This window comes from Lactuca saligna, chromosome 5 (genome assembly GCF_052625555.1).
Source record: "Lactuca saligna cultivar CGN05327 chromosome 5, ASM5262555v1, whole genome shotgun sequence".
NCBI lineage: Eukaryota > Viridiplantae > Streptophyta > Magnoliopsida > Asterales > Asteraceae > Lactuca > Lactuca saligna.
In genome coordinates, this window is record NC_136421.1 from 43696768 (window position 1) to 43704282 (window position 7515).

The 7515-nt window shown below is 31.0% G+C and overlaps 1 pseudogene; it reads left to right on the forward strand.

Annotated features, from left to right (window-relative positions):
• Positions 1–2054: 2054 nt before the first annotated feature.
• LOC144997931 (aldehyde oxidase GLOX1 pseudogene) lies at positions 2055–3587 on the forward strand (annotated as a pseudogene).
• The last annotated feature ends 3928 nt before the right edge of the window (positions 3588–7515 follow it).

Sequence of the window (7515 nt, forward strand, 5' to 3'; positions counted from 1 at the left end):
TGTGTTCGTAGCCTTGATGTGTCCACGATAATCCTTTAGTATGACTCGCGTACCACGGTTCACACCCAGCGTACTAGTTGAAGTAGCAGTACGCCCTGCGTACCATAAAGTTTCGCCCAACGTAACTCGAGTGTCCAACCACTATAAATAGTGAGCGATGCCATCCAAATTTTGTTTACAATTTTCATTCTCTCTCCATTATACTTCTTTCTATATTGAAAAAATAACCCCTAAACCTAAATTACTATCCTAGTATCATAAGAAAGCCCGAAGATCCCGAGAAAAATAGTTTTCGAGTCGAAACTCTGCCCACGTGAAGCCCGGTTTTTGAGAAAACATCCTGGTTTTATTAGAAACGATTGTTTTAAGAGATGAAGTGCTGCCTAATTATCGTCAAATCAAGGGAGCGTGTGGTCAATTTCATCTTACACATAGATATGAAGTATTTTCTATAAAATACATGTTATGTGTATAAATATTGTTTGTTTATTTGAGATAGACGTTGAATGAAGTTTTTATACATGTTTATAATGATTTAAATTGTATATGTATTTTTATCTACAATTATGTTGGATATAACATGGGTAGATGAAATAGTTTATATGTGTTAAAATGATGAAAGGTCTCGATGTTGTTGTTGTTCCAGTCATCTAGCAGAGTATAGATGACGACGACGGACTATTCTAGACAGTCCCGTGGAACGCTAGCATGTTCGCAACCTGTAGGTGTTTTTGAATTTAGTGTTCACCAGGTGTACTCCACCCCCCCCCCCCCCCCCCGATAGTTGCCCTATTTGACATGTATTGTTGAGGAATCCCCTAAACAGTGTTGTCGTCCTGATGATGATCCTTAGACTAGGTCCCTTATGATAGGTGTTTAGGGACGTAAAGTGAAGATAACGAGAACGAGTAATCAAATATATTGTTGGTTGATGAAATTAATAAATTTATGTTGGTTGATGAAATTAATAAATTTATTTATTATGGGTTGAAATCCCTATATGCTCACTAGGCTCCTAAGCATGACCCACTCAACTTTTTATATTACATGTAGTGGACCCATAGCATAGTTGGATAATGAAGATGGATTTTTGGATTATAGACCATTAGTTGTAAGGTCTATGATATACTATTTATGCTTTTGGTCTGTATCGATGTGGACATCCCGAGTTTTATAATGAAATGAAAAATACATTTCTTTAAGAAATACTTTGATAAATTTTTATCATATTTCTTTTTTGGGACAAATTCCGCATATTTTTATCGGAGACATTATTCTGATTTTATTTTAAAAATATAAACTAAATTGATCTTTTCTTGCTGAGATGTTGAGGGATGTCATAAATAAATCTTCAATCATCAAGATCCACTATCAATCAGTTAATCTAGCCTTCAACCATCAAAATCCATAATGGGGATGTGTGTGTATGTGTGTGTGTATATATATATATATATATATATATATATATATATATATATATATATATATATATATATATATATATATATATATATATATGATGAAGATTTGATGAAAGAGAAGACGATGGGGTGTCCGAAGAAGCCCTCTGTTATAGTTAGTTGTTTCCAATGAGAAAAAATTTTCATGAGTGACACCGGTAAAAGAATAAGACAATGTCATGAGAAAGAAAAGAAAAATGGATTAGGTTTATAAGTGGGCTAATTTTTTTTTTAAAATTATAATAATAATAAAAATTGTAAATAAATCTAAAACAAATTAGAAAGAACATAGTAGTCTTTTTAGTTAAGTTAGGGTCTTAATGTGCAACAAAATTAAATAATAGGAATCATTTGAGTTTTAAAAAAAGTTACGGATGAAAACACAAAAATTATCCATACCTCAAGGACCATTAGTATAATTTACTCTGTATATATATTAATTCAACTTGAACTTACGAGAACATCAAACCTAAATAAGCCAGTCGACCAATGGCTTCGGCTTCATGCATTATCCTTTCATCTTGTTTCTTGGCCAGTCTATTATATCCTACCGCAACCGCGCTCGGTGGAAGCTGGTCCCTCCTCAAGCAAAGCATCGGCATCTCCGGCATGCACATGCAGCAACTCCCCACCGACCGTGTCATCATTTTCGACCGGACTGACGTCGGTGCAACCAAAATCTCCCTTCCAGACGGAAAATGCCGAGACGATAAGAACGACCAGACTTTAAAGAAAGACTGTACAGCTCATTCTATCGAATACAATGTTGCTTCCAATTCCGTTCGTCCCCTAATGATCCTCACCGACACCTGGTGCTCCTCCGGTGCTTTAATGCCGGACGGCAGCCTCATGCAGAGCGGCGGGTTCAATGACGGCGATCACGTCGTAAGAGTTTTTAAGGGATTATGTAATAAGTGCGATTGGGTTGAGATGCCATTCGGATTGATTCAAAGAAGATGGTACGCTACGAATCATATATTACCTGATGGGCGTATGATTGTTATAGGTGGTCGAGGGCAATTTAATTACGAGTTCTTCCCGAAAACTGCGATGACGCGGAAAACTTATGATCTGCCTTTCTTACTTCAGACACGTGATGCAAAAGTAGAGAATAATTTATACCCATTTGTGTTTCTTAATCCAGATGGTCATCTGTTTGTTTTTGCCAATAAAGGCGCTATTTTATTGGATTACTCTCGTAACCAAGTTCTGAAAAAGTACCCTGAAATACCCGGCGGTGATCCAAGAAATTATCCAAGCTCAGGGTCCGCCGTTCTACTACCGTTGCGTCTTGTTAATGGGAAAGTAGATTCGGTGGAGATTTTAGTTTGTGGGGGTGCACCTAAAGGAGCATTTGTAAATGCTAAAAAAGGGATATTTAATGAAGCTTTGGATACTTGTGGCAGGATTAAAATATCCGACCCGGATCCAAAATGGTCCATGGAAAAAATGCCGATGGGTCGGGTAATGGGAGATATGTTATTACTACCAAACCGCAACGTTTTAATCATTAATGGCGGGTCAAAGGGGACCGCTGGATGGGGATATGGACGAAACCCGGTTCTTAATCCTGTAATATACCGACATGATAACCCGATTAATTCTCGTTTTGAGGTACAAAATCCGAGCACTATACCCCGGATGTATCATTCGACTGCTATTTTGCTTCGAGACACGAGAATTTTAGTTTGTGGAAGTAACCCTCAGAAATTTTATACGTTCAGAAATGTATTTTTCCCTACAGAATTAAGCTTAGAGGCGTTTTCACCTTGGTATTTGAATCCAAATTTGCATGGGACACGTCCGAAAATAATTTCACCCGCAACACAGACAAGAATTCGTTATAATAAGCGCATAATCATTCGGTTCATAGTTGAAAACAAGGTGGACCCAAGCTCAACATTGGTGACAATGGTGGCACCTTCGTTTAACACGCATTCGTTTTCAATGAACCAGAGGCTCATGGTTCTTGATGGTGGCAACACCGTGAATGCCGTCGGAAAATCGACGTATGAAGTTAACGCGGTGGCACCGCCGTCAGGCAACATTGCACCGGCGGGGTTTTACATGTTATTTGTGGTGCATCAGGATGTCCCGAGTGATGGGATTTGGGTTTCGATGCAGTGAGCTGTGGAGGGGTATTTGGTAAAGCTACTTTATTTTAACGTATTGGCTCTACAAAATTAAAACACACACACATGTATTTATATTTTCTTTTCATACTTAATATATTTGTGTAAACTTTTTTTTTAAAGAAAGTGTATATCAATAACCTTTACATTGTAATTCATTTTTAAAGAAATCCATTATATGTCAAGTAATTAATTAAGAAGACTCTCTTGTTGTCATTGGTGATCTAAAGTTCCAAATTAATCCAACATTTTATAAAAAATACTATCTTTTTTATGATTCATCTACCAAAACAATATAACCATTTTAATTTTATTATTATATTAATAATTCAAATCAACTCAGTTATTTATTAAATGTTAGCTTTATTTATAACAAGCTTTTATTACTTTTAAGAAGATAAAACGTGTAAACAATTAGGCTTTTGCTATTATTGTTAGTTTTTATCGTAAGATTATAAAAATTATAAAATGAAAATACATTAATGTAAGACTCTATTTGTAGAGAAAAATGTTATGAATTTTGATATGTATTTTTTTTATAAATAAACTCTAATTCGTAATTTAAAAGGTTTGATTAGAAAGACCGTCAATAATATGATGTGATGTGGTAAGGCCGCTGATCTGGTATATTTTTTGGGTTTTGGGTTATTCGAGTTGGGTTAATTGTGTAAGTTTATGTTAGAAAATTTAACTGATATCTAAACCGAATATTATACAGAGAGTATTCGAGTTAGGTTATTTAAATGGATACCCGAATTAAAGAAAGAGGGCTTAATGACCTAAGTCATGATTTAGTCTCATCCTTTAATAGCAACATAAATTGTGAGCAACACTAATAAAGGCAACCAAGTTTGTCATCAGCCCGATCTTTTTGAAGTCGTTGCAATCCCACATAAGGCAACAATCATGAATCGATTTCAGACATCACATAATAACCATGAGCAACAATCTCACAGGGGCAAAATCAAACATTTAAGCTGTAAACTTAAATTAATTTAAGACCATAATCCACTCCATTTAGAACTTAATGAATAGGTATTTTCTTAACACCTGGGGAAAATGTCAAAATCTACACATTTGATCTTCATGGGAAAAATACCATACGTTCAACACAAATAAAAGAAGACGTGATGCATCAAAAGAAAAGAATTAAATTCCATTAGTTCCATATGCATAGTCTTAAAATAAATACAAAGTAAAAAACCAAGTTACCAAGGCTAAAAATTGGTATCCGAGGTTGAAAATTATAGTTTTCAACACCGCCTATATTTTCATAGAAAGTTAAAGTTATTAGCCATATAAAACCGTTTGGATAAGATACGTATCGTAAATTCGATCTATAACTTTCATCTTTTAATGATATTTGATCGAGCTGCTCACCACGCATCTCCAGCATATGACATGTCCATATCTCACATCGACATTAAATTGAACAGAGGGTCATCACTAAATTTGAACTTACCCAACACTAGAACTGTGCATTGAATCATCCTGTCAAGCGATTTTACAAAACACATCAACAAAGAACTAAAACTAGAATCAAACAAATAAAATATCCCATCAAACAACTGTATTATGCATTCACTATACAAACGTGTGTCTTTTTTATCACCTCTATAATACATGCACCATCGTATGAAAAAGTGTACTTACCCAATATGTATTGATTGTTTAGAAAAAATCAGGTACGTATACTCAAGTATATTCAAAATTTTATATATATACTCGATTCCTAAACTAAATTAATTTTCAGATTAATCGAATACCAGAAACCAAACCAAATCTACTCAAATTGTTCTAATCTACAACATGTAAGTCGATATATTCAGGTACTAGGTGTGAACCTCATGTATTACATGACTGTATTTAAAACAATTAAATATATATAAACATTTGAGAAATTTGAATTTATAAGAAAAATGATAAAAATATTGAATTACTAAAATTAAAATGTTTTTTTTTTCTTTTAAATTTAAACAAATTATTTAGATAAAATAAATAAAGCAAAATAATAAGATTTTATTTTAAAATTTTGAAATTATAAGAAAAGTCAATTAATGAAATTGATATGCATTTATTATTAAATTTAAATACCATATGAAATTTAATAAAATAGGAAAACAATAAAATTACATATGAAATAAAAATTAATTTAAAATAACCACAAAATGACATGTGGCAAAATGAATGAGAGTATGACAAATGGAAGCTTTAGATTTTTTTATTAGCTATTTAATGCTATCGGACTAAATCACTTATTTATTTATTTACTAGGTGTGAGACTCATGTATTACATGTGTTTAATTAAAAAAAAATGAAATTTTAATAATTTGAATAGTTTGAATTTATAAGAAAAATAAGAAAAATTTTGAATTATTAAAATTAATGAGACTTTAATGTATTGAATACATTACATATATAAACCATTTCTAATAAATACTTTACATATATATTACCTTACATATTAAATGTGGAATTTTAATTTAATAAAATAAAAAATACAATAAAATAACAAGTGGAAAATATAAAATTTAAAAATTCTAGAAAATGTCATGTGTCCAAATGAATGAGAAGAGGACATGTGACAAAAAAACCTTCATTTATTATAGTATATTTTTATTTTATTTTGACTACTAAATATATATAATACTTTCATAACTTGTTAATCTAATCCTTCTAATTTAACTATATTTTAATTTACCCTTTTAATTATAATTTAATTTTAAATATTATATATTTCTTTACTAATTAATTATTTCTATTAAATATTTAACGAAACATCATAAATGGTCAATGTAATTTTTAGAAGTCTGAGATTTAGTCTATAAGTTCAAAAAATTTCATAAATAGTCCATGTGAACTTTTTTTTACAAAGAGTCATTTTCAACTAGTTTTGTTGTAGATTTAGTCCATTTCAAAATTAAAACGACCTTTCTAAAAATAATAAAAAAAAACTCTAAAACTATATATATAGTGAAGGGTTATTTGGAAAACAAAAACAAAACTATAAAAATCATAAAAATACATTAAAAAATACTTAGAGATCACAAAACATTTTTTTTAATGTTTTTATAAAAAAAATCGTAGATTTTTTAATAAATTAGTTGAAAAAAAAAATTTTAAAATTTAAAAAAAACATTTTTTTTTTCAAAAAAAAAATCAACGAATTTATTTAAAAACCTGTGATTTTTTTCATAAAAAAAAATAAAAAAAAAAAACAAAGTTTTGTGATCTCTAAGTATTTTTTTATGCATTTTTATGATTTTATTTAGGGTTTTTTGTTATATATATATATATATATATATATATATATATATATATATATATATATATATATATATATATATATATATATATATATATATATATATATATATATATATATATATATCATAAGACACCCACTTTACCCAAGCACTTATCTTTATAAAGATACAAACCCAATATTTGAAGAATTTGAACATGACGTCAAAGAAGGATTCCTAGATGGCTAGGATTCCACTGCCATTATGTTTACAGGGATGAACACACACATAAAGGGTTTAAAAGGCTAAACACACACAGATCAATGTCACATTCGATGGAGAAGGGACCGTGTTTACCGGGATGAACATGCAAATCTAGACAAATCGTTTTTAAGAGATGACGTCTTGAATTTTTTCAAAAATCATTTTAGAGACGAGTGATTTAGTAATTTTCGTAAACGATTTCAGATATGAGATTCTTGTGTGAAAAACATAAAGTTGAAAAAATGAAACCCTCATCCCCATAAGACCAGAACACGAAGTAGAAAAGGAAAAAACTCGTGTTCTTGAACCCTTTGCAAATCTATCATCTTTCATACAAATAGATAGATGAAGAAGAGGAAATTAGGGTTCTTGAACCCTTTGCTAATCCCCCAAAAAAACCTCCAAAGCCCATAG